The sequence below is a fragment of the Leuciscus leuciscus genome, assembly GCF_965113295.1.
Source record: "Leuciscus leuciscus genome assembly, chromosome: 7".
In the NCBI taxonomy this organism is placed as follows: Eukaryota; Metazoa; Chordata; class Actinopteri; order Cypriniformes; family Leuciscidae; genus Leuciscus; species Leuciscus leuciscus.
Genome location: NC_138731.1, coordinates 6,865,111 through 6,888,084, shown reverse-complemented (window position 1 = coordinate 6,888,084; position 22,974 = coordinate 6,865,111). Strand labels below are relative to the sequence as shown.

Here is a 22,974-nt window from a genome sequence, read left to right as displayed (position 1 = left end):
TCCGCCGCCGGACAGGCTGCTTCAGCCCTGCACTCCATGGCAGTACTACAGATCCTCCAAGTCGATCTCCTCCGTGATCTGGACGAGAGAGGCTCGGATCCTGCTTCGATCGCGGATCTGCGCAGTGCGACGGACCTCTCCCTTCGCGCCACAAAATCCGCTGCCCAGGCTCTTGGAAGGTGCATGTCCTCGCTGACCGTCACAGAGCGGACCTCTGGTTGACGCTCGCCGACATGAGGGAGTCCGAGCGTGCAGTTTTTCTCAACGCCCCGCTCTCCCCCACCGGCCTCTTCGGCCCAGCGGTTAACGGGATCGTGGACCGCTTCTTGGAGGTACAGAAAACCAGGCAGGCTATGAACCTTTTCCTGCCTCGACGCTCGAGACCTCGCGACCAGCCTGTGCAAAGCTCCGCCTAGCGTCCAGCCTCCGCCCTTCGCAGCGACGACAGATCACGCAGATCAGACGACAGATCAGACGACGACAGATCACGCTCGACCAGCCGCAACAGGCTGCCTCCCCGCGGGGACCCCAGCCTAAGATCGCGCTGAAACCCGAGCCCACGAAGTCCTCCTAGCAGCTCGAAGGAGGAAAAGACGGTGAAGTCCCGCTGCGGCCGGACCACCGTCAAAGCTTCACGCTCTGTCAGTCCCCGTTGTCATGGCTACTGCAGATGTTTGCCTCGCAGCCAACGAGCCGGTAAATCAACCCGCTCGCCTGCACACAACCGCCGTTATCACGGCGACCCAGAGAAATCTCAAAAAGAGCATACTGTCTGGTTGTCCGGCTCACGCCGCATGTGTTTCAAGTGTAGAAAATGTGCCCACGTTTCTGTGTTCACCCCTACACACAAGCACTATAAACCCTGTGTCTCTCACAGAGCCCACTCTCATAAAGTGCACAAAAGCCGCTCGAGTGTTAGATGTAGGTCACATGTCCACATCCCCGTGCCCACACCTACTCACTGCCCGCTCTGTTACACGGCCTCTCACTACCGCTCATATTTCAAATGTAAGTCCTGTGCCCGCCCTCGAGCGCTCACACATACTGACAAACACTTCACCCCCGGCGCCGCTCTCGCGCGCCGTTCCTCGTAAAATATGTTCCCCGTCCAATGCCACCGGGACATTGTGTGTAAAATGGCCAGCCATTGCTGCATGCGAGCCGCCGTATTCAAGCACCGAGAGCGCGCGCGCTGCACCCACGCCTCCGAATCAGGTTCTCGAGTCCGCGGAACGTGGCAATCAGAGCCCGGGGGCCATTCTGCCCCTAGCCATACATGCGAAAGCGTGGGAAGCTATTCCAGGTGCGTCAGAATGGGTGCTGAGCACAGTAAGAGAGGGCTATTCATTGCAGTTCGCTCGCCGTCCCCCGCGCTTTCAAGCGCGAACCAAGACGAGAGTGAATGGGAAAGTAGCACACCTACTTCGTGCAGAAAAAGCGAAACTTCTGTGCAAAGGGGCCATAGAACCGGTACCCCCTTCTCTGAGCGAGTCAGGCTTTTACAGCCGTTACTTCCTCGTGCCCAGACCGATTTTAGATCTGAGATATTTGAACAAAGCTCTTATGAAAAGATCATTCCAAAATGCTCACAACCAGACAGATCCTCGCGCAGATTCGCCCGAGGGACTGGTTTATTTCCCTCGATCTGAAAGACGCTTACTTTCAGATCCAGATATTACCCCGTCACAGGTCATTCTTGAGATTCGCCTTCGACGGTCGGGTATATCAGTACACCGTCCTGCCGTTCGGCCTGTCTTTAGCACCCCGTACATTTACGAAGTACATGGACACGGCTCTCGCTCCCCTGAGAGGTCAGGGCATGCGGATTCTGAACTATTTGGACGATTGGCTGATTCTAGCACAGTCAGAGGAAGAACTTATCTCTCACAGAACAGTGCTTCTCAGCCACCTGGAAAGCCTGGGTCTCACGGTCAACTGGACCAAGAGCTCATTACTGCCCAGTCAGTCAACCTCTTTTCTGGGTTTGGAACTGGACTCTGTGGCAATGACGGCCCGGCTGTCAACACAGCGCGCGCGCCGTATCTGACGCCTGGCCGCGTCTTTCCAGTTGGGCAGCGCCGCACATCTAAAAACATTTCAGAGGATGCTGGGTTGTATGGAATCAGCTGCAGCAGTGCTTCAGCTGGGTCTACTGCGTATGCGCCCGCTACAACGCTGGTTGAACGCTTGAGTGCCTCACCGAGCCTGGGCGTCCGGCGGCATACGAATCAGAGTGACTCAGAGCTGCGTTTCAGCACTGAGACCCTGGTTAGCAGCCGACTGGTACCAGGGGGGAGTGACAATGGGAGCCGTCTCGCACCGAAAAGTTATCTCGAAGGAAGCATCCAACTTAGGTTGGGGCGCTCTTTTCGAGGGCAAACCGGTCTTTGGCCTGTGGTCAGACCAGGAGAAATGCCTCCACATAAACTGTTTGGAGATGATAGCAGTCGAGAACGTGCTCAAGCGCTTCCTCCCACATATACGGGACCACCATGTGCTAGTCCGCTCGGACAACATGTCCGTGGTGTCCTACGTGAACCGACAGGGCGGTGTCAGATCCAGGAATCTCTTCAAACTGACAGAACGCCTTCTCGTGTGGGCTCATCACTCGTTGCGCTCGCTGAGAGCCGCGCACGTGCCGGGCCACCTGAATGTCGGTCCAGACAGACTGTCCAGAGACAACATTCCCCCCGGGAGAATGGTCCCTGCACCCCCAGACAGTCCAGCTACTGTGGCGCCTGTTCGGCAGGGCGGAAGTCGACCTTTTTGCATCAAAAGACAACGCTCACTGCCCGACGTTTTTCTCAAAGAGCGAGGACGCGCTGGCCCAAACCTGGCCCAGCCACCCGCTGTATGCTTTCCCTCCGATCTCGCTGTTACCACAGGTAATCAAGAGGATCAGGGAAACGCGCCACTCAGTGCTCCTCATAGCCCCGCAATGGGAGAACCAAATCTGGTACCCAGAGCTAGTGAGGCTGTTGCACTCAGCCCCATGGCCGATCCCGGTGAGAAAAGATCTTCTCTCTCAAGCCGGTGGATCAATCTGGCATCCCCATCCAGAGCGCTGGTCTCTGCATGCGTGGATAATCAACGGATACCCGTCGATTTGCCAGAAGGGGTCGTAAACACGATCACGCAGTCTAGAGCTCCTTCCACGAGAAGGCTCTACGCGTCTAAATGGTCAGCGTTCTCTAAATGGTGCGCTACTAGGAGTCTGGATCCACACACATGTGGGGTTTCACGGTTGCTCTCCTTCCTACAAGAGCTGTTGGACAAGGGCAGGTCCCCCTCCACGCTCAAAGTGTACGTTGCGCTATTGCAGCGTTCGCGGAGATGACGCGCAGCCGTGCAATAGGAAGGAACGAGCTATCATCCGCTTCCTTAGAGGAGCAAGGAGGATGAAGCTTATGATCTCTAGAAAATACAACTTTAACCGTAGCGTAAGCAACTTACGCAATACTTGTTCCCTCTTCTAGAGAGAACCGAGGTTACGGTAGGTAACCGAGTACGTTTTAAGTTGAGGTCATTTAGATGTGAAGTTATGTCAACAAGGAATGCCATAATATTAATTTTCCTCTCATCTTCTAAAAACTGAGAAAAACACCTGGCCTTGTGGTTCTTTAGTTGTGCCAAAAACATTTTTATTTCATTTCTAATTGCCCAAACACGTGCTAAGACCCTTCCTTTGCTCAGTCATCTAACATTGCAGTGAAGCAGTAGGTAATTTGCATTGGCATCAACTTCTGCTAGGAATTCTCAAAGAAGGCGATGCTGAAGTGATGAGGATACCCTGAGAAAGTTGATCAGTTTCATCACTGTATCCATAACTTCTGCATACTCTTCTGACAGACTGGAGCACAGAACAGACTGGTGGATAATACAGTGATATGAGCAGAGGTCTGGATTTTCCTCTTTCATCCGAGTCACTGCTCCTTTTTCTTTTCCTATCATGGAGGGTGCTCCATCAGTGGTGATGGACACAACATGTTTCAGGCTGATCCCTCTTTGCGTTAACATCTCTTTTATGGCTAAGTCTATGTCTTCTCCTCTGGTGTGTGTTGTAAGTGCTGTGACACCTAAGATGTCCTCAATGAAATCTTTCTTCTCTACATGGTAAAATCTGATGTACACCACAAGCTGAGCATTGTCATTAACATCAGTCGATTCATCAACTGCCACAGCTATGCAAGGACCAGTCTGAATAGCAGCATCAAGTTGTGACTGCACATCCGCTGCTAACATTTCAGCTCTTCTTGTGGCTGTTGCAGCTGAAAGTGGGGTTTGTTTCATTTTTTCTCTCAGTTCATGTCTTTCTTTTCCATCTAAAAGTGTTTCACACGCAGCCTCCATGCACTCTTTTACTATTTCACCATCTGTAAAGGTCTTGTTATGTTTACCTAAAATCCACTGTATTCTCAGTGAACACTCATATGCTCGTTGTTGGGCGGTGAATGAGTGAGAGAGGACACGTGTAGATCGCTCATACTGGGCTTTGAGCTCATTTATTTTCCGCGCCCTTACCTCGGACTGCTGAGGATAAGTTTCTTGAAAGTGTCTATGTTTAGCTTCGTAATGACGTTTAATGTTTCCACTTTTAACAACCGCGACAGACTCAGAGCAAATGAGACACACGGGCCTCGTACAGCTCGATGCAGGAAGAATAAATGCGTATTTTTCCGAAAACTTGGTTTTCAGTGTCAACTTTCCTAATTTTTGAAAATGCCATTGTTTTTCACTCACTGAAAGTTTATCTGTCTGCATTTTTCACTCGCTGAAAGTTTCATCTGTCTGCGCGCTCTCTGCTCTCTTCACTGCACGCATGACTGCGCGTCTAAACGTAGCAACAGTGAGCATAGTAACTGTAGTAGAAACCATAGCAACCCGTTGCGCTGTAGGACCCAAACGGCTCTACTGAGCTGACTTTGATGTGCCTGATATAAATGTGATTTTATTAGAAAATAGCGGCATTTATTTATTTCATTATGTCAAAAGGCTTTGCGGTCCGTATGGACGCATTTTGCGGTCCGGATTCGGACCGGAGTCCGCCAGTTGGCGACCCCTGGCCTACATGCTGTTAACCAATGTTGGCCGACAGCATTTATGTTGCTTAAATAGGTAACTGTTTATTAAAGTCAAGCGTTTTGTTTAATTATCAATGGCACATTACAACATAAATTAGCTACATTCCAGTAGAGCCACTGAACTCGACAAAACTGATGAAGGAAGATTGTCAGCCGATCGCACCAGAAAATGAAGATGATGAAGCTGGTCTTAAATCTGCTAAATTATTGTTTTGTTAATCATTCACGAAATTGAGATGACTGACAGTGATACCCGGCCATAGCAATGAAATAATTTTTTCAAAACAGATCCATACATTGAACAAATCAGAAAAAGACTGATTTTGTTGACTTGGCTAAAAAATAACAGACTAACTAAATAATATTGTGTTGTACCCCTGAATAGAGGGGGAGAAGATTAACCACAAAACTTGCTCTGTGTTTCCCCACTGCAAACTTTATGTGGAAAGGAAAAACCCCGTGAGTTCTCCCCCTAGTGTTCAACCAGACAAGGGTAATCGATTGCATGTCGCATTGTGCCAAACTAATAGATCGCAGATTAACCCAAAATTACAAACGAATTAATTATTTACATTTTATAAACCTTTTTACACACATTCAAAGCGTGACTACAGTGCTGTCAATGTTTCACAGATTTAGGGATTGATAAAATACATATTTCAATCTATCACAATTGCTTTCAATATAAAAACCAATGAAAATGTAAAAAAACATTAAAATTAATTAAGTTTATTCCCTTCGCGATGCAAAATAAGAAATACAGAATCTTATTCTTGCGACATTTTAAATTTGTATTGCCAAAGAAATTGCAGCTAAATTAAACAATTAAAACAGTACAAAATGAAAATAGTTCAAAGCAACATAAATTAAGAACAGGCGTTTTTTTTTTTCTTCCTCTCTCTCGCAGACGCGCTGGATCTCTTTTTAGCAAGTTTCGTCTCCCTCACTGCCCGCGGCGGATCTCTCTCGAAATGAAACATTTCAGGGTAAAAACACATCATACAGCTGATAATACTGTATGTCGCTGCATGTCATCAACACAAATTACGAAAGAAAAGAAAAAAACCTGTAACAAATTATTTAGCCTTTGTTGCTTCAAAGACACAGAATGCCGATCGCGAATTAAAGCGCTCTGTGTCTGCTGCTCACTCCCATTCGTTTAGTTGGCATGAACGCGTTTCGTCAACAGTTCACGTTTAGATAATGCCAGATTGTTGACAATCATACACACTGCTCAAACATTCTAAAACTACACAAAACTAGTTGAAACAACTGGATTGAACACTTCAGTTGAAATTTTGTGTGAAAAACCTTTAAATACAATCAATAAAACTACAATAGGGCCTACATTTGGACACATCGAAAGATTTATCCTGAAAGGAATTTTGCCTTTGCCTCTTCTGTATCATCAGGCTGGCTATCCGACATTCTCCATATGAAAGAGGGGCAATTAACACTCCTGCACCCCCACGATAAAGCCACTGAACTGCTCCTCCAACCCCCCCACAGGCAATCTGAGTTTGAGACTGACTTAAAACAAAGAGAAGTCGCAATTTACACTTTAATACGCTATTCAAGACATTAGCATTAGGCTATTAATGTGTTGATAATGAAGGAATTAAATAATTTAGGCTACATGTAGTAATATTTCTGTCATAAAAGTTTATTATTAAATATTTCATTATTTTAATAATTGAAGAATTAAAACGCTACTTGGTTTGGGCCATCTTTTTCCAATCTTCAAACGCATGTTCCTTTGTTGTCATGAGCAAAATGTTCAACGCAATATTAAATTACACATGGATCTTTGGATCCTTACAACCATTTGCGATTTGTGAATAAAGCGAATAATTTTTTTTTTTTTGATTTCTTTTTATAAATCTCGAACCACAGTGCTTCGTGGTGCTGCTGTTAAACTAAATAACATTTATAGAATTTATTAACTTAACTGGAAAAATATTGCAACATTTTGACAAATACATTTTTTTATCTGTTATTACATTTTAATTCAGGGCGATTTACATTTAATTAGAGCGAGATTTTTACTCTTGCCTTGTCCTTTCCTCATTGGGAAGCGCTCACATGATAGCAAAACATGTTTGAGTAGATCCTTTGTACCTCTCGGTTTCATATGTATTACATAATCAGATAACATTTATTAAATATTTAGACATTTAGGGCCCTATCTTGCACCCAGCGCAATTGACTTTGTACACCGACGCATCATTCCTATTTTGCACCCGACGCACAGCGGAAGTTTCCCTCCACAGACGCACGTTGGGTAAATTAGGGAATGAACTTGCGCTCGCGGGGGCAGTTCAGCGAAAAGAGGAGGCGTGTTTCGGCGTAAATGTCCCCTGGTGATATTTTGCAGTTCCAGAAAACAATTCTGCCACAGACCAGGAAAAACCTAGTCTAAAGTCAGTGGCGCCGTCTCTCTAGAGAAGCTCTCCTCGGCAGTCGAATCGTCTTCTCACCGAACCAAAAGGTCAGACCAGTGTTATACAGAAAGATAGTCATAAATAATCAGAACAACAGGTCCCGGAACAGAAAGATCTAGAAAAGGGTCCCCATTGATAAGGCATAGGCCAATGCTACGTCTGACCATAGACTGCTCGGCACCGACAAGGTAACCCAAAGTCCCACCAAGTGGCGATGATGGCACCACAATTCGGTGTGCTTAGCCTAGTTATTTGCTCTTCAACTTTTCGTGCCTTCTTTGACATTTTTGTAGAATAAGCTTGAGCAGCCACACGTCTATATCTGACCTTCTTGCATATTGTATATTCTGTGTCTAAACTGTAGTGGAGGCTCTTCTGTCAACCAAGCCCTGCCACCGACACCAACGAGGGGGGGGGGGAAACTGACAAAAACCCCAAAAGACGCCAAAGGACAAAAGGTGTACCTAATCAACTCAAAGCTTATATTATGCCATATTTCACTTTATTCCCATTACGTTTGCTATTTCATTTGCTATGCAGGTCTCCTTTATGACATTAACATTATTGATTTAGTTAATTTACATGTGAATTGTACGCATAATATCAATATGTGTGATGTCAAACATACCCCTCCCTCTTTACGGAGTTACAGGTCACAACAAATACATCTAATCTGTAGACTGTAGTACAGTAAGTTATATGATATACTTTTGTTTTCTTTTTTGTATGTTAACATTTGGATTAACATTTCACTATTTGCTTATGTTTCTAAACAGTTTCTAAAAAAGAAAAGGATTGTCCCCACAACAGCCAGGAGGTGCACGCATATAGATGCGTGATCAAAACAAGAAAGAGAAAGGTTATTCCCATACACAATACAATTGCAAAGAAAACAATGGATGATTTACCAATACTGATTGATCACTTGTTTTAATTGATAATGTCACAAATTGGCTAATGGCAGTAATTTAAAATTTGTATCAGTGATCCTACCAGATATTGTATTTGTTTATGTTGGTGTTTATGTTAAAAATGTCTCTTGTCACACCCGACAAGACACCAGAGATAACTCACCCCCACATTCAGTATTCTCAGGGTGAAAAAAATCAAGCCATGTTTTGTTATTGTTAGAGATTCTACCAACCCCAGAATGTTTGTCTGCAGTTATGGTCTACTTTATGGTGACTGGGCTGCGTAAAATGACTGGAATGGTTTTACAGCTCATAAAGGGAATGGGAAGTGAGTGGACCATGAGGAGATATTAGCTGAACATTACAAAAAGTGTTATGTGTTTACAAAACGCTCTGAATCGCTAATACTACCTTTAAGTGTAACAAAATGAAATGTAAAGTTGAGAGCAATGTTTATCTTAAGCAAGGCACCCATTTTCTATGTCTTTGTTTGCCTTCCCAGGGGAAGATGGAGAAATTGGTAGATTGGCTCCCCTGCAAACTGTGGTGTGTTGGTTGTCTTTCACACCAGATACTCACAATTATCCACAAAATTACGGTGTTCCAGCAGACATACACATAACTTACAGCAATCACATACTGTAGGCTACATGTACACACATACAGTATCTCACAGAAGTGAGTGCACCCCTCACATTTTTGTAAATTTTTTTATTTATCTTTTCTTTGGACATTTTAACTTCGGGGTATACTCACTTTTGTTGCCAGCCGTTCAGACATTAATGGCTGTGTGTTGTTATTTTGAGGGGACAGTAAATTTACACTGTTATACAAGCTGTACACTGACTACTTTACATTGTAGCAAAGTGTCATTTATTCAGGGTTGTCCCATGAGAAGAGAAATTAAAATATTTACTAAACTGTGAGAGGTGTACTCACTTCTGTGAGATACTGTAGACCAGGGGTTCCCAACCTTTTTTTGTCTGAGACCCCCTTTTTCCCAAGAAAATATTTTAGGGCCCCCCTTCACATTTAATGATATTATCGCTCTTGTAAGCTTGCAGCAAGGATGACAAAATATGTTGTTTTCAAACAAACGGTATGTTTACTATAAACAGATATGTTTATGCACAAATAATAGCCTATAATATTGAAAATACAATAACAAAAACATTAGTAGGCCCTTTGTAATTAAAAAATGTAAGCCTAGGAGTAGCCTATAAATTTGCCCTATTTTAAATGCAATAAAAAAAAAAAGTATTCACACTTGTGTGTAGGTAAAAAAAGAATGAATATAGGCTATTACTAAATGACTTCTGTCTGGGGCCTCAATACTTGCATGTTATTTGTGAGGCTTTATTTTTGAGGCTTTTGGCGCTATAGCGAGTGATAATAAACTTGCGTTTATTAACAGAATAATGCGTCTTTCGGAAGAACATTGTAGCCGGAACTACTTCTCTCTCTGTGTGCGTCTATGACGAGTCACGCAGGTACTGGGCTACTCCGCAGCGGCAGCGATCCGAACCAGGGTAAAATAGTCCCAATGTAATCACTTATTATAGGTGTACCATAGTGATTCAGGATAAGACAAAAACACGGTTTGGAAAATGGATTCATGATGAACTCGCTCATTATATACATTTTGAACAGAAAAAAAGTTAAGGACTTTTATTTAATGCAAATTGCTCAAAACTTTTCAAAATAAGACGCGACCCCCCACAGAGCTCGCTGAGGCCCCCTTGTGGGCCGCGACCCCCCTGTTGGGAACCGATGCTGTAGACCACAACTCAGTCTATGTATTGTAACACACCTGTATACTTGCTGCCTTATTGGATGTGCACAGTTTGTGTTTGGGAATTGGTGGGAGAGTGTTGTCTGGAGTGATTGTAAGTTATAAACTATTGATGATGCAGAAATATAGTTCTTTTTTTGTAATGTTATGCACACCATAATCCATGCTTGCATATCTGTTTGATCTAATTACTGCAATCTTAATATTGTTTTTGTTCATTTATGACAACTTTTTATTCATTTGCATTCTGAAGTAGTAAATATGGTTACTTGAGATGTTGATGCTGTAACATTTGTAAATTCAGAGTGTCAAGTGTCAGTTTTTATATTTCCATACTGTGGATTATTCATATATTTGATTAGTCGTTACATTGTGCATACTTTTGTTCGAATTATGCTTGACCAGCTGTCCCCTTGCTAACTAAACACCATTGTCTGCTTTTCCATATACACCAAATTTTGTCACCATTGGTGCCATTTTATATACAAATTCACGATAGTGTTTTTAATTGGTATTATTATGACATTGGTTAATCTAAATGTCCCTCCACTACAATACCAAATCAAACTGGAATACAGGTTACAATGTAATAATAATATCAACAAATATTATGCTGAGTATTGTTCTTTTGTAATCTTAATTTCTAAGTTAAAAAAAGGCTAATACTGAAATGACATCACAATTTTGAACCTTGAACCTATCCTAGCATGATGCTGTTTAAGCTGATTTGTGTGCAGGGGAGAGGTGGTGGCACACATCAGATGGCTGACAAAAGAGTTCATGTCTAACCCCCTTTTATGACACTATTGCATCACAAATTAGGCTGCCTCAGCCATTGTGTAAAGGTGATATGATCGAGACACATAAGATGAGTGATACTCCCTGTTGTGAAGCTCAAAGCTCATCCATGTTCTTATCCTCCAAGCTTGACTAGGCCTAGGCTACTGTGCTCACTGGCCTCCCAAAGAAGTCCATCAGACGACTGCAATGAATTAAAAAAGTTGCAAGAATTTTAACCAAATCCAATAAAAGAGTAGCCTGGGAGCCAGCCAAACTTAGCCCCACCCACAACATTTGAGGTCGGGAAGTTTGGTCTGGCATTGCTCCGTTGTGGAGCAACTATGCGCAAACCAGAGCCGTTAAGAACAGAAAAACTACTAAACGGTTTTGTTCAGAGCTATAAATGCAACTGTGTTTAACAAAGGACAGATGTTTCTAGTGACAAAATATTAGCTTTCAGTATAGTACGATGTCTTTGTAAATGACGTTTAATTACAAAGTATTTAATTCATCCCGGATCTCCCTAACGAAGAGCTAGAAGGTCTATAGACATTAGATTTCGGCCTCGCGTCTGTAGAAGATATTTACAGTGCCATAGCTTTAACACAAGAAAAGAATGTTGAGGCAATTGGGGAGAAGAAGGATGGTTCGGGTGGGAATTCCTACAGGATTCACCCCCTGTATCGGTTGAAACAAACCCCATATTCACATCCCAATGGAGCAGTATCAGACTCATAATCTGACTAGAATTTTGAGTATGACAACGTCAGGCTAACAAAAGAGAGCACGTCACTCCAATCCTCACAAGGTTACTCAATAACAGTATCAGACTCATAATCTGACTAGAATTTTGAGTATGACAACGTCAGGCTAACAAAAGAGAGCACGTCACTCCAATCCTCACAAGGTTACTCAATAACAATAGAAACAAGCTCGTAAAAAAATCAGTGTGCTCAAAAAATAATTGCCCTCCCCACTCCCAATCTACCATCCCTTGTTGACACTGCCATTACCCGCAAAGACCATAGCACATGACCCCATCCAGCCCCTTCTTTGTACTCCTCCTGAGGTAGCGCAAAAAACACAAGTCTAGACTGAGTCCTGGAGTTGATAATTCAAAGTGAAGTGAGTGAGAGTATGTGTATGTGTGTTTGTGTGTGTCAAGCAGCCTCCCAGGTTGGTTCTCATGGAGTTATAGTAATATAATGCAAAGATGTGTTATGGCACCTACGGCCATTTTGATCTGGACATATGTTAAGCTCTACTTGGAGCTCAACATTACAAAGACTAGGAGCTATGCTGTGGATGCAGAGACTAGACATCACCCCTGTTCCAGCCACTCAGTATCAAAGGCCAGCCAGTGGAACAGGTGCAGGTCCCTGTCCTTCTCACACACAGCAACGTACAAACACATGGCGCAACGACTTCACCTGCTCAGGAAACTCAGAAGTTTTCAGGTCAGGAAGGACGAGCTTTGGTTTACCACTCCCTCATCAGTTATCACCTTCAATATTTCCCCCTTATACAACCAGCTCATCATCAAACACAAAACAAGACTCTCCCGCATAGTAAATCAGATTGCTATAATAATTGACTCCACCAAACTCCCTCTATCAGAACTGTACAGTGATCAGGAAAGCCAACCTAATCACAGAGGACCCCTCTCACCCCCTCCATCACTCCTTCCAGCTACTACCGTCAGGTCAACGATATAACATACCATGGACCGCAAAAATGTCTAAAAGAATTCATCCCCTCTGCAATAACTATTCTGAACACCGCTCAGTCAGCTGCTACCTCATAATTCATGTATTGAATTATGTCACATGTTTTCTAAATGTGAGTGGATCCCTGTCAAAGACACATTTCTGTAACCTTTGTTGAATTAGAGAATAAAGTATATCTTATCTTCCACAGAGGGTGTGTTTCATGACTTGTTGGACTTACCATGTAAAGAAAATTTGAATTGTTAAAGCAAATCTCACTTAAGGCCAATTTATACTTCTGCGTCGGGTGCGCGTAGAAGGTACGGCGTAGCATACGCATTGACGTGTACCATACGTCGTACCCTTCGCCGTACCCTGACGCGCACCTCCTCAAAAATGTAACTACGCGTCGCGGCGACGCGGACCGCAAGATCTGTGATTGGTCGGCTGGATAGCATCGCGTTTCCTCCTACCCATTTCCGGAATGATCTTCTGCACTCTGCAGCGCCCGCCCGCCATTTTTAAATTCCGAAGATCAGTGAAGAGCCATGGAAATAGACCAAGTGACCGAGAGATTGCTTGAAGAAGTGCGGAAATACAGCCATCTGTATGACTCCTTCAGTCGCCATTGCTCGTAGACACCTAAACTCAAAACAGCCGCGAGGAATGTAAACACAGTGGAACTGGAACATTAAAACCCACCCGCGCCAACTAGCGTTTCGGCGGTGTAACTGCAGAGCAACACAGACATTCGCAGAAGTATAAATGCTCACGACGTTTTTACCGTTTACGCGACGGTGGAGCGTTTTTAAGATTTCCAGTGATAGTGACATCTGGTATAGTGGATGTTGGAGTGGGGTTTCAAATCACTATAGTGTAACATTGGTGTATATAGATTGTTTGAGGGACCAAAAATAAAAAAATAAACAACAATTATCTGTGTTGCAGTATGTCAGTTGCCTTTGCCCTCCCAAAAGGTATTATGTGGTTGCACAGAAGAGACTGTGGTCACCACTGGGAGGCAGATCTCAGTGGTCACCATGAATGGTATGTTCTGGAAGTCCCACTTTTTGTTTCAGTATCACAGAACTTGCGCCCCAACTTAACATCTGCAAGCATAGCAAAGCTGTTTCACTTTATCAATATACCAGAAATTTTTATGTCAAATTCCATGTCAAATATTGACTATTATCAATCACCTTTACCACAATTGTGTCTGTGAAACATCCTTAGTCTAATGTGTTTCTTTTTTGACAGGACGATATGAGGTGTCTTTACCTCGAAAGGTCTGTCCAAAGTGCAAGACTGAATGGACTCCAGGGGTAAAAGACCTTATGCAATACAATTATTGGCCAAGCACCACAAACTGCCAAACGTTGTACGCATTTGAAGTGTTTGAGGCTTTCTCTAACATGAAGATGTCAGCTCCCTCGCTTTCAAGACTTGCTTTTTTAAAGCTGTTGGAGCACCAGTCTGTTCAAGGAGGAAGGGTTAGTCTGCCTTAATCACATTGTAACACACAATTATGACTGTATTCGTAATTTTGTGGGTATGTTTTTTTTTTTCTAAATCCATTGTTTTTTCATTTCATAGATAGGGAAAATCTGTGCGGATATGTTTCAAAAGAGCTATTTTGAATATTGCCTATGCAAACATTCAGAGGACGTGATGTCTAAAGTTGACTCTTTTTGCTGTCCAGCCTGTCAACCTGACATGTTGGCAGTGTGTTGTGATGGCAACCGAAAACATTACCGCTTCCGAAAATCAAGAGGGTATGTAAAGACTACACAGTCATTTTATAAATATATTTAACAAGAACATTGTCATTGAAATAGTTGCATGCAGAGTAATGTGCGTTAGTTAAATTAGGTATTTTGTGATCATTTGTACAGAACTGAGGAACCGTCTTTATATGAGGGCTTGTTTATAGCCAAAGATGATGAAGTTCTGACCTTTCTGGAGAAAATCAGAGGAAGCAGCGGGGCAAGAGTAAGTTTGATTCTGCATACCATAATCTGTTTATGTATGTGTGTAAGATGTGTGTATATTTGTTGAAATGAGTAACAGCTGACTTCACAGGCAAATGACAGTGGGACGTGTGGGGTGTCGAGGTTCAGGGCGAGTAAGGAGACATCCATCAAATCCTCCTCAAAAATTGATGAAGAGGGTATTCAGGTGGCAGTTTGCAGGTGTGTTGGTATTTCAGGAGAGTGTTATTGTACAGTGTCATTTGTCATTCATGTTGTGGACACTTTAATCTATTTATTCATCTGAATGTCATTTTTTTATGTAAAGTAAAAACAAGAAATCAGACTGTGTGTGTATGAGAGAGAGGAAGAAAGTGTGTGTTGGTGTGTGCGCGAGGATTTTGAGCAACTCTTTGTGTAAGTTGATCATTAACCATATTGTCTCTTATCAATCAGACATGGGATATTATTGCGTGCCCTGAACCACTAGCGTGGAGATATCTTCGCATATGTTACCTTCTTCGCAATGGATGTTATCTGCAGGTAATTTCTCTTGGTCAAATTTGGTCAACCTACTGTATATTAAATGACAAATACCTGAGTGTTTTAGTCTGAGTCGTAGTTTTAGATTGATTTCCAAGCAAATTGTGTTGGTAATACCCACTAATGATGCTCTTGTTTTCTAGGTAGGCTACTGGCCTACTGGATAATTTCACCGATATGCAGCCGTTGATGGAAATGAGGCCATTTCTGAGTGTCATGCACGCCAAAGCACACACAGCAAAATGCGAGGTACCTGAAATGACTATAAATGGAGTAAGTTTAATATAATACATTACATTACACTTTTACCGTTAGAAGGTAATGATAAATCACTATGTTACAGGTGAGATGGGGTGGCAGGAATCAGGATGGAGCCGGGAACACTGTCGGAGAGGAAGTTGAGCAAGTATGTTATTACTGACTTTGTAACTATGTGGACATAGGAGACTTCACTGATACATGTGAGAGATAAGCAGAGTGTGAAGGATAAAGTACATCAGGATATCAAACAAAGATCTATGCTTGCTAGAATGACCATCAGAGCATGTTCTGAACTGTAGTTGCAACACCCATTATGTCTGAGTAAAAAGTGAAGTCATCAGTGTAGGTGTATAAATGATGCATCACTATTTCAAGCTATGTTCCCTCTGAGCTGCACTATTTAAGTATATAAACTCTTTTGATCCTGTTCGGGAAATTCAGTCTCTGCATTTAACCCATCCGTGAATTAGTTACACACATACACAGCACACAGTGAGGTGACACACACTAACTCAAAGCAGTGGGCAGTCATCTGTTAAGGTGTCCGGGGAGCAGTAAAGGTTTTGGTGCCTTGCTCAAGGGCACCTTAACCGTGGATGTGGACAGGACAGCGATGTTCAACCGATTTCCCCGGCCACTTTCACTTTCCACACAACCACTTTCATCCTGGTCGGCATTCAAACCAGTCATCCGCCAAAGGCCCTAACCACTGGGCCACTGTTAACACCCCAGCCCCCAATGTAGACCCAGTTGGCTATGCATGTCACTATAATATCCAGTGTTGTTCCCAACTTTGAAAAATCGGGCTCGATCTTGCCAATTTTGTTGTGTATGGATACCACTGAAAGGGTGTGGTCGTTTTAGTTTCCATGGCATTATAAGGTGGACAGCTAATTGACGATCAGATATTATAAAAAAATTTAAAATAATATGGCTACCTGTTTTGTGTATTTTTTTTATTTATTTTTTTTGGTGTAAAGTACAACTGTTAATTACTTTGTTCAAATATGAACTACATAAGGTGATCAGAAACTTTAAAATGAAACTATCGCTTGACTGTGTTACCTATTCAGAGCCAGGGAGCACAACACAACAGGGAGCAACAGAGGATCTCAGGGCTGAGATAGAAAGTATCATAGTGGCCCTGCTACGCAAGAAGCAGGACCTCTATCGTCAGCATGGTTGGTTGACAGATATTCAAATGGCTCATTGCAAATGCAAACAAACAAAAACTCTGTTTTCCTTAGAGTTGTCTTGTTTCACTTTGCAGATAGCAACCAGACCAGACAAAGAAAGAGAAGAAAAATAAGAGAATTAAAAAACAAACTAAGACAAAAGATCCGGCTCTACAATGCTATTGCAGAGGATACGATTGATGAGGAATTGGCCTCCAATTTGACAGAGGACTACATCCTGCCTTGGGAGAGAAGTGAGGATGGTATGGTAGCCTATCTTGACATGTTCTCAAAAATGTATGCCTATATGCCTATGGTATAGCAACGAAAAACTCTCTCTCTTTTGTAACTTAATCCTGAATACTAAATAACTTTTTCATATTTCCATCAATTCCCTCTACCCAAAGGCCATTCCTTCAGATTAAAACGGTCTGTTTTTGACCAAACAATGCTAATTAGGGTGCTTTCACATCTGTAGTTCGGTTAATTTGGTCCGGACCAAGGGCGAAAAATTATACTTTGTAGCATTTTTAATCCGTTTTGGTTCCTTTTCACACCACACTGATCGCTCTGGTCCGAATCAGTTTATGAGTTGATAAAACGAACCAAAATGCAGTCACGTGACAACATCCACATCACTCGGAACGCATTCCATAACTGCACTTCGTTTGTTCAGAAATAATGTGCGGGAAAATTCCAACAGAACTCCCGGAAGTAAACAAAGAGGTGGAAAATCCGGCAGACAACACGCCGCTGTTTATGGAGAGACGACTGTGTGGGCTGATTGTATCCTTGGTCATATTTTATCATATAGTTTGTCTACACCACTTTAGACAAACAATAATATTTGAGAATGAACCGAGGATGCGGCTCGAAAATAATACTGAATACTTCAGGTCAGAGCAACTGCCCCTCAAAATTCCTGTGCACGTCCCTGCTCAGAACGTTAACATTATGATGCTAGTGATAACAATGACCACTCAGCAATCTCCAATATTTACATATCATCGTTGGAAGTGGTAGGTACAGAGTGCTAAAAAGTCGAGTTGAGCTGGTACCAGTCTGGAAAAGAGCAACAAGTTTTGTTTTGTTTTTTCCCACTGCCATCACACCCATATTAGTCATACTCCATCCTCACACTTTGTTTGCCCTATCCTCACCTCAACTTGAATCCCTTGTTTAAGATTTCATGCAACAAACAACCAAATGTTTCTGTCTATGTGGGTCTACATGCTATGATTTTGGAACAATACTTGTAATTCTTATGTTTATGTATGTTGTTATGTTTATGTATGTTACAGATTTTGGTGACATGTCAGAGGATGCTGCAGCTGGTTGGAAAAGTGTCCTCATGCGGAGGTCCTCCGTACTGGAGAGTTTATTCCAAAATGCTGTGAGCACGTATAGTGCTATAGTTGACGACCTCCAGATACAGGACACAGAACGCAGTACGGACACTGATGATGAGTATGACCTTAGTAGTCCAGAGTCAGAAGATTAGGAAAGAGACCACTCTATGTTTTGTTTTGTGTTAGTGAGGTATTCTAGCAGGGCTAGTTCATCAAGGTTTTCAGCCAGTAAACAGGATGGTGTATCGGTCAGGACACAGGAATAAAGACGAGGAGATGTAATTTCTTCTATTAACTGTATTGAGATCCAGCAATACTCATCAGAACATTCCAATATCCAGTATTGTCATTATAGTCTGATAAAAAAATAAATTAAAAAAATCACCATTAGGTACTGTCATTTAAACAGTTACAGTACTTAAATTACTATGCAACGTAAATAATAAATCCACACACATAATACAAATCAGGATCATCAAACATAAATCTCTCAATAAACATTACTATGCCCCTTTAAACATAATCTACCATTACATAAACGAGGATATTACTCTTTGGAGAATAAGGAGCTTCACCTGTTTACATGAAACTATATTAAAAGGGGTTTACAGAAGGAGAAATGGCGACATCCTCTGGCCAGACAAGGCTACTGCACAACAGCGTCCGCACATGGTCTCCTGAGCACAATATTAACTCTTCTTAACTCAAGGTTATAAACGTTACTACGTAACTTAGACATCAGAAGGCTCACACCAGTTAACTTATTATTTCCTACAGTGTTTTACAGCATAAACATTGTTATATCACTATAAATCTCACTCATCACGCTGGGCACGTTAATGCATTGTAATTCTACAGTATAGAAACACAAACACAACGAAGTGACAGTCACTTACTTTTCGTCATGAACTCACATGACAGTCACTTACTACTTTCGTCATGAACACTTACTTTCGTCATGAAACCATACACAACACAGGTAAGTAAGCTGAACTATGCTGCTGAACTTGAACACGTTTCCGTACCCACTATAACCAACACACTAGCTAGACACTTCCTCTACCGAACCACCGAAGAAGAGTCTTAAAGCGGCAGGCACCCAGAAACGTCAGTGCCTTTTATACATTTTGTTTTTAAAATCTGTCAACTTTCAGTGTTTCCTTTTTTTTTTTTTTTGCAGTGGGGGCAGGCCCCCATTATGTTTTAAATAGGCTACATCAATACAATATGTAATATGTGAAGTGAAACTAACTAGACGGGCCATAATTACCTCTGACTAGTTTTACTTATTGCTACATTGCAATGTGAGTGGCAGCCAGTGGGGAGGATACGTCGACAGGATTGTTTAAAAAGCAACCACAACTACATTGTGCGTCTGCCCTGATTCAGATACCACAGCGGCATTAATTTTTCCGTGGCGGACCGCCATGCTAAAATCAATGTAGAGGAAACACTGTTCCATTATCTCTCACCCTCCCTGAATAATAAAAACGTAATCAATAGTCGTCATTTAGTCATTGAAGAGAATTGTAAGGACTGCACAGCACATCATAAATCAACAGGATGTTTTTCTTACACTGCATATACATTATTCTTACTACTATTATAATGTTACAGATACTACATTGCACATATCATGTTGTTCATGCATTGTTCATATTACATAGCCATATTTATTCTGCCCTTATATGGTAACTGCTAATTCACTGCACATATTTATAGTTAATTTATATTACTCTAAACCACCTTCTGTAAACCAACTGTATACTACTGTCTACACTGCATTATTGTCCTGTCTATGTACCACCTGCCTACTTTGTATATCACAATGCTTGTTTCTCTGTAAGTTAATTCCTTCTTGACTAGTTCATATGATGTTTTGTGGAAATGGTATAGAGGATAAATTATTATGGTCTGAAGGAAATTTTAAAACAAATCCGCCTTGAATATTATTTCCCTTTGTCTCACAAGAAATGTAAAAGTCTTCCTAGTTGAGTATGGGAAGTGTGTATTTTTGACAACTCTGTCCATATGAGTAATAAATTAAAAAAATAATGAGATGCCCGCACTCTGCTATTTCTCCCATACTTTTATTGTGCAAAAATGCAGGGTCGAAACGTTGCAGCACAATAAACGTATGGGAAAAAATAGCAGAGTGCGGGCATCTCATTATTTTAAGTTGTATCCAACCCCCTTTTGCCCTGCACCACACAGGTGGGGATGAGCACACTACCACTACTGCTCTAATAATAATCCCTTGTACAAGCACTCCATGCTTTAATGTTGCCTACTTTAACCAGATCAGGTGATAACAATGTTATGACTATTGAAATGGATTGCCTGTTTTCTGTAAATGTGGATTGTGCATAGGCCTAGGGTCACTCTTCCGCCGACTGAATCGGAAATTATAGTCCTACTTAATTCACTTTGACAAGAATGATTAATGGGTCCATCACACGATTTCGGTTAATCCAAAAAGTAACACCATGAAAATGAATTATTTTGAAATGAGCAAACAAAATAACCATTCATTGAGTGAAACCTGAGTTTGTAGTCCGTGTGTCTCCCACGGATGAATCGGTGGTCGCATTACGGATTCTTTTTTAATCTACTGAAAGAAATGGCTGCAAAACATGATCAAACTGGATTTTATTTTGACAGGCAAAATGTCAGTTTAATTACATTTCCCATTTACATTGTAAACCCAGTCGACCTGAAGCCTTTAGGTTTCTAAATGAGCAGACATCATTAACCAACATCCAGATCAGGCTGTTGAGGGAATCTGTGTGTCGACCATGGAAGGCTAACTTGATCAAACTGAATTAATGACAGCACAATGCAATAGCGCAATTGTAACACAGTTGATGTCATGATCCGGGTTCCTCCTTTCTCTGTCTCCCTCTTGTGGCCACACTTTACACTCATTCACTACCCCATCACTTTAGCCTCATCAGTTCCAGCTGTTCCCATTTACCTTAATTTCTGCTCTATCGTCTCACCTATTTCTCCTTTCCCCCTGATGCTTCCTTCTATTTCTAACCCTCTCTTTCTTTGCCTCTTTGTCAGTTTATTCCAAGCTATCAATGCAGTTAACGCTTCTCTTACCTCTCTTGTCGAGTCGAGTCTTGTCCTGTCCTGTCCTGTGTCGTTCATGTGGAAGCCTCTCCTCAAGCCGGTATATTTATCCTTTCTCTTACTCGCTCACTGAACTCTGCCCTGCCAATTCAGACGCTGAGTTCCTGGCCGGACGCTGTATCCAGGCTACGATACCCTATCTCTCGGCAGGCTTCGCCTCACTCTGCAGTCTCCGCTGGGACCTCTACTTCGCCTAACGCGTTGCTGCGCATCAAGAGTTCCAGTTACAAGTTATTTGCTATCTGCAGTTTTTGTTCTATTTCTACGAGCAAAGTTTTCTGTTTGACTGTTACCTGAGGATCCTGAGAAGATTTATGTTCCTTATTAGCCGCGTTTCCACTGTCGGGCCAGGGCCGGGCCGTGCTAGTGCGTGCCAGGGCCAGTCGCGTTTCCACTGTCACTTCCGGGGCTTGATCGGGGCTTACTCTGGGCCAACGGCCAGGATTTCTGGCCCGTCAAATACCTTGGGCCAGAGCGGGCCAGCTCGGGCTAGAGGAGTGGGAACAGAGGCGGAGTTTACCTGAGTCGGGAGACGGCAGCGCCGGATGATTCTGTCAGCATTAAAGACTTTTAAAATAATTTAACTCGCGTTCATGTTTGAATGCCTTGTGTTTGTGATGCAAAAGACTATGCGCGCTAACCATTACCATAGTAAACATAGTAAACGCTTGAAGATACGCATAGTAAAAAAACATAGTGAACGCTTGAAGAAATCAGACCAATCATAAAGGCTATCACAATCATGTTTTTTTTAATCTGTCAGTAGCCTACGTCTCGTCTCTTTATACCGGACTATCATAAAATAAAGCAACTTTTTTTTCGGGAGCTTCCTCTGTTTCTCTGACGGAAAATATCTGTATGGGAGTCGAGAGAGTGCTAAAGCTCCTCAGGTCGTATTTTTGGTGGCATATATTTGTAGAAATTATCATTCTTTCTAAATGTGATGTAAATATGTCCTGTAACTACCAGATAAACAGTAACAGACGCGACTGAAGAAGTAAGTGTGTCCTCTTTCTTTTGTGAAATAAGTTAGACCTAACGGTAATTTATTTCTGAGTGAACAATGTGCAATTTTGACATAAATTAATTCATTATGATCAATGTATCACTTTTAATTGTAAACCTGTGGTAAAACGTGATGCTTGGGTTTTAAATATTCAAGTAAACAACAAAAATGCCAGCAAACGGCCGCTTTTATCATGTTTGTTTTCAACGCTGTTTCCAGTGATTTCTGATTAGTTTTCTGATAAAACTTCCATTTGTTGGTGAATGGGTTAGTGTGACGTTGTTCCAGAGAGGCGTGTTACGGGCGTGTTTTAGTGAAGCGCTGTGGAGCTTCTGGCACGACAGTGGAAACGCAGGCCCGGTGCTATTAACTATAGATGCTGAAACTGTCATCCATGCATTTGTCACCTCACGTCTCGATTACTGCAATGCACTTTTCATTGGCCTATCAGCTAGCTCCATTTCCAAATTACAATACATTCAAAACTCTGCTGCCAGACTACTCACCCACACCAAGCGTTCTGCACATATTTCCCCAATTCTGCATGATCTTCACTGGCTTCCTGTGGTTTACCGTATCAAATTCAAAATTCTCCTTCTCACTTTTAAGTCTCTGCACGGCCTGGCTCCCCCCTATCTCTGTAACCTGCTTCTCCCCTACACCCCGACTCGCTCTTTACGATCCGCTGATTCTAGCCTTCTCGTCGTCCCTCGGCATCGCCTTGCTTCAATGGGGGGCAGATCATTCAGTGTTGTTGCGCCCAAAATGTGGAACTCTCTCCCCCGATCACTCTGTTCTGTTGACACTATCTCTGAATTCAAATCCAT

At 42.5% G+C, this 22,974-nt stretch overlaps 2 long non-coding RNA genes across 2 annotated transcripts; one reads left to right on the top strand and one right to left on the bottom strand.

The window, feature by feature from the left end:
• The first annotated feature begins 16,508 nt into the window (after positions 1–16,508).
• Positions 16,509–17,533, top strand: LOC309503542. Its single transcript, XR_014207711.1, has 3 exons — positions 16,509–16,663; positions 16,753–16,920; positions 17,065–17,533. It is a non-coding gene; the product is annotated as an uncharacterized lncRNA (long non-coding RNA).
• Positions 17,534–18,285: 752 nt separating this feature from the next.
• On the bottom strand, positions 18,286–18,969 carry LOC309503557. Its single transcript, XR_014207726.1, has 2 exons — positions 18,616–18,969; positions 18,286–18,362 (listed from the first exon to the last, which is right to left on the bottom strand). It is a non-coding gene; the product is annotated as an uncharacterized lncRNA (long non-coding RNA).
• Positions 18,970–22,974: the final 4,005 nt, after the last annotated feature.